Source organism: Diceros bicornis, chromosome 22, assembly GCF_020826845.1.
Source record: "Diceros bicornis minor isolate mBicDic1 chromosome 22, mDicBic1.mat.cur, whole genome shotgun sequence".
Lineage (NCBI taxonomy): Eukaryota > Metazoa > Chordata > Mammalia > Perissodactyla > Rhinocerotidae > Diceros > Diceros bicornis.
Window position 1 is genome coordinate 7777198 of NC_080761.1, and position 7966 is coordinate 7785163.

Consider the following 7966-nt stretch of genomic DNA (forward strand, 5'->3'; position numbering starts at 1 on the left):
CATGAAAATAAAAAGAAGCTTTTCTGATATTAATAAAAAATAAAATAAGGGAGAGAGAGGAAGGCTGCATGGGCAGAAAAGAAGAGAGAGAGTAGGACGGACAAAGGAGAGTTCTAGGACGTGGGGTCCGGACAACATGGCTCCTTGGCTCCACAGACCCAAATCATGGGCGCAGGTTCAGCTGGAAGAAGCCAGAGCTGGGCCTCTTAATCCTGGAGGCCAGGGCTGGGGTCCTGGCTGCCTACGTCGGTCCTGTTGGCAAGATCTATTTAGAAAGGAATTGCCTGGTGGAAATAACATGTGCTATGTGCTGTCAGCCCCTTAATTTAGCTGCCAAGTTAGCAAATTCTGTTTTTTTTTTTTTTTGGGAGGAAGATCAGCCCTGAGCTAACATCCATGCCAATCCTCCTCTCTTTGCTGAGGAAGACTGGCCCTGGGATAACATCCGTGCCCATCTTTTTCCACTTTATATGGGACGCTGCCACAGCATGGCCTGACAAGCAATGCGTCGGTGCGCGCCCGGGATCCAAACCTAGGCCGCCAGCAGCAGAGCATGTTCACTTAACCACTACGCCACGGGGCTGGCCTGCAAATTCTGTTTTTTTAATTGATAAAATTTATTTTTTAGGACAATTTTAAATTCACAGGAAAAGTGAGTGGAAAGTACAGAGAATTCCCATATACTCCCTGTCTCCTCACGTGTACAACCTCCCCACTATCAACATCCTAGCAAATTCTAATTTTTAAAATAATATCTGATGTGAGAATATTTGTTGGGAGGTGGGATTTGTAGTAGGTCTGAATTTTGCATCAAGCTTGGCATGAAGCAAAAGCAGAGTCTACATATGGGCACAATTGGATATCAAGGTTTTATTTGTAATGATGTTAGATTATATATGCATCTGAAGTACATGAATTCAAATGTCAGGAAAAAAATAGAGGAAGAAAGTGAGAAAAGAAAAGAGATAATGATGCAAACATTAGACAATTCCATCCACTATTCCACCCAATAAAGTTATGTCTGAGAGTGAGCATGAGAAAGGGGAGGTGAACTGGCTGTTTCCTCTAATCATATGACCATTTTTTCATGCTGCCTGTAAGTGTTAAAAGTTAATATTTTTCATATAACATGGATCATTGATGCCAGCCTTCTACTTAATCTGTTGCTCCACTGAAACACACTGTGCCAATATTGTAGGATGAATTATCTGTGCTGGATACACTGGCAAAGTGATACGTATATCTGTCTCCACTGTGGTGAGATTTTTCAATGATAATTTTACAATACTAAATTTTTAGCCTCGTGTTATCTAGCTAAAAAATCATTTGCAAATCATATCATCTCCAAACAGTAAGTTTTCGCCTTTCTAATTTTTATCTCCTTTGTAATATTTAAACCTCACTTTCTTTTTCTCAATATGTAGACTAGAAATTCCAGAACTATTTGAATAATGGATGTGAAAACGAGCATTCTATCCTTGTTTCTAATTTAGTGAATATGGATATTTTTCATCATGTTAAGAATCTGTTTTTCTAGTATTGATTCATAAAGAGGCTTTTTGAAAAAGAGAAATAGATTCTGAATATTATCAAATATCTTTTCAATACTGACTGAGATGATCACATACTTTTATGTTTTGATTCATTTTATAAACTATATGCATTTTTCTTAATATTTAATTATGCTTGCATTCCTGGAGTAAAGTCAGCTCGATAGTGGTATATTATTATGCACTTTAAGATTTGAATTACTTATATTTTATTTATGATTTTCACATCTATATTCATAAGTGAGATTGGTCTGTGTTTTTTTCCTATCCTTGTCAAATATGAATTATTTTTCGGTGAGGAAGAGTACGCCTGAGCTAACAGCTGTTGCCAATCCTCCCCTTTTTGCTGAGGAAGATTGGCCGTGGGCTAACATCTGTGCTCATCTTCCTCTGCTTTATATGTGGGATGCCTGCCACAGCATGGCTTGATAAGTGGTGCATAGGTCTGCGCCCAGGATCTGAACTTGTGAACCCCGGGCCACCGAAGTGGAGCACGCGAATTTAACCACTAAGCCACTGGGCCAGCCCCTAACTGAGTGTCCTTTATCTCATCTTTTCTGTCTTGTTTCATTGAGTCTGTGATTTTGACATCTAAAAAGTGATCATTTTGTAATATATATAAATGTTGAATCACTATGCTGAACACTTGAAACTAATATAATATTGTATGTCAACTATACTTCAATTAAAAAAAATAAATAGTTTGTCTTAATTCTATTATATGTATTTTTAAAGTATACTTTTCATAAGTTGAACATAAACATACCCTATAATTCAGTGATTCTATTATGTAGAAACTCTATTTCAATTCTAAGCCTATTGCAATTCAGGTTGTTATAGTCCCATAATAATGCACATGTGTATTAGGAGAATGTTCATGGTAACTGTTTATAATAACAAAATATTGAAAACCACTTAAGTGTTATCAGTAGCAAAATGAATAAATATATTATATATGCAATATTATACATCATCATGAATTACTCTCAAAAACAAAATACTGTGTAAAAAACACATAAAGAAGAATATATAAAGTATGACAATTATATAAAAGCTCAAAACAGGCAAAACTAAATACCATATTGTTTGAGGATATATTCATTTGTATGTATAAAGAAATTACAAACAAAAGGAAAGGAATGCTTAGGACAAAATTCCAGATACTAGAGACCGGGGTGGGGGCTGTGACTGGGGAGGGGCACTCGGGGCAGCTTCAAAGTTACCAATGACTTTTCTTTCTTACATTAAGTTATGGATAAATGGATGTTTATTTTATTGCTATTGATTTTGAACCATCCCTTTACATTATGTAGTTACCAAACTAATTACCAAATTAATTCTGTGTTCTATTAAATCTTAAGTTTTCTAGGGATTCAATAATGTCATCTATAAGGAAAGGTAGATACTTACCTTCTTTTTCACATTCTGTTTATTTTGCCTTAGTGCTTTAGCTAAAAGTTTCTAAACGTTACTGAAAAGTAGTGGTCGTAGTAGGCATTCTTGCTTGGTCCTCATTTTAATGGAAATGACTTTAGTAATTCACTGTGTAGTACACTATTTGCTGCGGTCTTTTCCATGTTTGGATAATGTCCGTCTGTTTTACATTAAGTGTCGTTATAGCCCCAGAATGATGCAGAAAGTAAAGTGCTAACTGTGATTTGGAGAAGGGTCCAGTATTGAACTAGAGCCGAATACTTGATGCCTCTGATTCCGTGAAAGTCAACTTCCTTTAAGAGCGTGGTTTTCAATTTTTTTAAATTTTGACTTTTATCACATTTTAGTCTTTCTTTTTTTTAAACATATATTTGTGAAATAATATTTATCTTTTTATGTGTGATACATTCTGATGTTTTCTATTTAATTTTTCTTTTAAAATATATTAGTCGAGACCTACTTAACTCATTTTGTGATCCATTAATGATTTGCAATCCATAGTTGGAAACATTCCTTCCTAAGTTGATAGGTATCTCTTTTCTAGCCCTTGGACTGGGACAAGGCTCTGCTAGTAATAATTCATGAGACGTAGGGAATAGTGAAGGGCACATCTGTTAGTACTTCAAAATAGTGCCTTGCTGCACCATTTAAAAATTAGAATAGCTAAGAAGTTTTTGAAAATGAGTACTATGAAATTATTAGGCTTAATCACTCTAGATGGTTCAGTGATGGCTTTCTTAAGAGAGTTGAGACATTTTTGTTGAACTGATGACTATTTACAAATCATGATTTTTCATTAGGCAGTGGGAAAAATATTTTCTGATTAAGTAAGAAAAAATGGTAAATAATAGCTATATTAATCAACTATTGGTGTGATAATACTGCGTAATAAACATACCAGAATCTCGATGGCACACAACAACAAACGTTAATTTCTTGACCCACAAATCTGCAGGGTGGGTGGAACAGTTCTGCCTGTCTCTCTTCAGGCTGAGAGTTGGGTTCAAGACTGTTCTACGTGTTCATCATTACAGACAGCAGCTGCAAACGGCCTGCTCTCCTTGTGGAAGACGGCAGAAGTGCAAGAGGGGAAAGCAAACTCCCGAGAGGTCACTAAGGGCTCTGCTCTGAGCTGCCACGGTGCTACTTCTGTCCACATTGGCCGGAGCACGTCACATGGCTGAGCCCAACATCAATGGGATGGGGAGGTACACCGTGGAGGACAATGGCAAGGATGAGGAAGGAAGAAAGAACTCTGAGCCAATAACACACCCTACTATAGTAGCCAACCGTTCCAGAACCCTGTCTCTATTTTATTCACTTATTTCTGTAGTCATAATATTCACTGCTCAAAAGACAAAATAATTTGGCCGTTTCTTTCATTATGAGAAAATTTAAGTCCTTGATAAAAATAATTGCTTTTTCAGAAAGGGGTTATATTTACATTATACAAGCAATTGTTTTCCAGTATATTTAGTTGAAAATTTTACAAAAATAAGCATTAAATATTTATGCAAGTTACCTAGGGACATGTGTCCTTTGGATAATTTTGCATATTGCATGTCTGTGGTCTCAGTGCATGCTGCATTTCTTGTAGTAAATATTCAACCATGAAGAAATCAGAAAAATTTAATGGCTCTCACTTCAGGAAAAAAGACCTCCTTTCTAAGTTCCTTTATGATGAAGTTCTTACTTTTCACTATACCATTTCTCTCCCTATGGGGCCAGCACACTTATTTAATTAATAGAAGCTCTAAAATTGTTGAAATTAATTCATTCTCAGGATTTGATTCCTGTCCTGAATGCAGTTGTAGAAAGATTTTCGAGTGTAATGAACAATGTGTAAGTCAATAAATGAAGCTGAGTGGTGAGGGAAGTCAGTACAAAATTGATTCTGTTCCCTATTCAATGCTGTCTATCAGGGGTTGGCAGACCACGGCGTGTGGGCCAAGTGTGGCCCACTGTCTATTTTTGTAAATAAAGTTTTATTGAAACACAGCCATGGGCATTTGTTTATGTATCGTCTATGACTGCTTTTGTGCTACAACAACAGAAAGGTTGAGTACTTGTGACAAAGACCATATGGCCCACAAAGGCTAAGATATTAACTATCTGGTCCTTTATAGAAAAATGTGCCAAGCCCTACTCTATATAGTTGTTATAGTTAAAAGAACAGTTTTTTAAAAATGCAAAGATTTTAAAACGTAAATACTTTCGATTTCTTAAAAAATGGAATGCATATTTTTCATGCTTGCATCCACTGGGGATCTGATATTTTGTAAGGAATATCTGGCAACCCTGGTTGAGGATATACGAGTAGAAGTCAGCCATGGCTAGGGCATGCTGCAGTAACAAACAAACCCCACCTCTCAATGCCTGACACATAAGTTGTTTCTCACTCTTGCTGAATGCCTGTCCAGGCTGTTGGAACAGCCACTACCTGGAGAGCTTCCTGTCACGAGAGTAGAGGCAAGAGAAGTGTGGCTAATTATGCCTTGAGTGTTAAGTCTTCCATCCAGAAGTGACACACATTGCTTTTCTTGGGCCAAAGCAAGTCATATGTCTACATCTAATCTCAAGGGATTGGGGAAGTGCAATCCTATCATACCCAGGAGAAGAGAGAGAAATACTTGGTAGTGATAAAGAAATGGCAAGCAATAGATATATTGGAGTATATGAGGAAGCATTTGGGTTAAAACTAATTTGGCCTGACCTTGTTTTTCCAAAAAAGCCTGATATGGCCTGTTGAGCATGCATTGTACATCTGCTTTAAATATTTACTATGTTCCCAAAACAAGAACAATGCCCTTAAAGATAAGGACGTAACTTCCCCCACATCAGCCTTTCTTTAAGGATAAGTGTCTCTCCCTAAACTAAGGACTGATTGCTGACTTGCTGTGCTCACCTTGTGACCACCTGCCTTGTGACCACCGACCCACTGTGTTCACCAAATTGCTGTGCCAGCAAAGCAATCTCATGACCATTATAAAAGAGACATTCCAATCATGTGATGCATGTTCTTTGATGGTATATGACCGCTCTGTACACCCTACTTCTTTGGAGTGCTCCCTTCCTTTGTGAAAGGACTCTCCTGGACTATATGGTCCTCAGGGTTGGCTCATAACAAACTCACCCCAGTTTTGATTTATAGATTGGTTATGGATTATTTGCATCAACAGTAGGCAGCACTAATGACTACTCTGGTATGGAACAAACAACAGTCATTTCAGAAAGTGGTTTCATTACGGTAGGAGAGCGGCTACCAGTGTTACGGGCTGCAAAGGCCTAATTTCTCTGCAGTAGAGGTTTTCAGAGAAATTGTAACTGCTAATCACGCATTGCTGACCATTAACCTATAACGTAACCAGGCTATTGTACAAAGGCCATGGGGACATGTTTTAACATGTTTCAGTAGGTTCTCAAATCTGACATGAAACTTTGCTGGCATTGGAATGAGTTATTTTTCGGGAACCAAAAGGGATGAGGAGGCCACCCAAGACTGAAACCCATTGTTAAGGAAGGAAATAATGTCAGACCCTGTGGGCAGAACAGAAGACAAGAAGCCTGGAGAATGGATGCCAGAAATAGCCTGACCCCCTTCCTACTCTTCCCTCCTCCCCATATAACTGCCTCAAGATTTTGTGCTTGCTTAAGATGGTCTTTGGAACATGAGTCTACCATTTTCTGGTTTTGCTAGCTAATCAGATAAACCCCTTTCTTGACCACCGACTCGTCTTGCAATTGATTGGCATCAGGTTGTGGCGAGTAGAATGAGCTCTCGCTTGGTTACAAGACGAGGGGTCTGTAAATCCCCTTTTACTTCCTTTCTCTGCTCTTCTGTTCCAGGGCTTCATTTCTGCTGTGGTTAGTGTAGATTCAGCCTGGAGAACGTTGGATTACTAATTTCCTTTGTTTCCAGTGTTATTGCATCCTTTTGCTTTTATAAGTGCTGCTTGGGACATTTAGATCCAGAGTTGCTAGCTAGCTTCCAACTTAACTTGAAAGTTCTGCTACTCTTTTTAAACTCTACATTGTGCCAAACTAAAAACATTTTAAAGTATGTGAAAAAGCAAACCAACAAAACCCACCACTTAGTAGCTAATTTTCAAACTGGTACTGGAAATGAAGTTCTTTACTTATTTTTTTAACCCCAAACTATTGTTCAGGGACAGAAATAGAGCATCAAAATTGCTAGAAATTGAACACAAGTCAATTTCGTGTTTCAATTTTTTGAAAGTCCTGTGTTAAGGAAGGTAGTTTGTTTTGTTTCTTTTCCCTAACCTTCCAAATGGTTCCAGAGAGAGAATAGTCCTGTGGGACATAATGGACACATCCAAGATAATTTTAGAGGAAGAGACCAGCCTGGCGTATCAGTCTAGAGGGGAGGATCGAAAGGAGCTGAGGTTACCTTGACCATTTTCTATCAGGAGTCTATGGAAGGAGCCTGTGGGAACTGAAATGCCTACATTTTTTGGATTTGTGCGCCCCATTGTGGTTTATTGGGTTTTATTGAGTCTGGTTTCTAGAAAGTTCCATGTAGCATTTATGTTCAGATTCTCCTTTTCTTGATGACAGAATTGACCTTTGAGGCCCAAGGGGCTGCACCATGCCAGGTCCAGATGAGTTGGAACCCATTGGATTAAACCAAGATTCTAACATGAGGAATCAGGAGTAAACTAGACTGTGAGTTCCAGGGGGCCACGTGCTTTCTACAGTTTCGTTCACTGTGAACAAACAGCTTGGCACATAGTAGGCACTCCATAAATGTTTTCTGAATAAGCAAGTCTCAAAGTCCAGAGGCAAGATTGAAGTTGGAATTGGTGAGCCAGGAGACCACTGACAGGTGGAGATGAGATTTTGAGGAGAAAGTAGGTGAGGGACAAACAGGAAAAGTTCCGAGTCGTTACTGTGGGAGAACAGGGGTGTCTGCGGCTAGCCTGTGTGCTGTGTGTCCTCGGCTCAAAGATGTGTCAGGTTGGCGT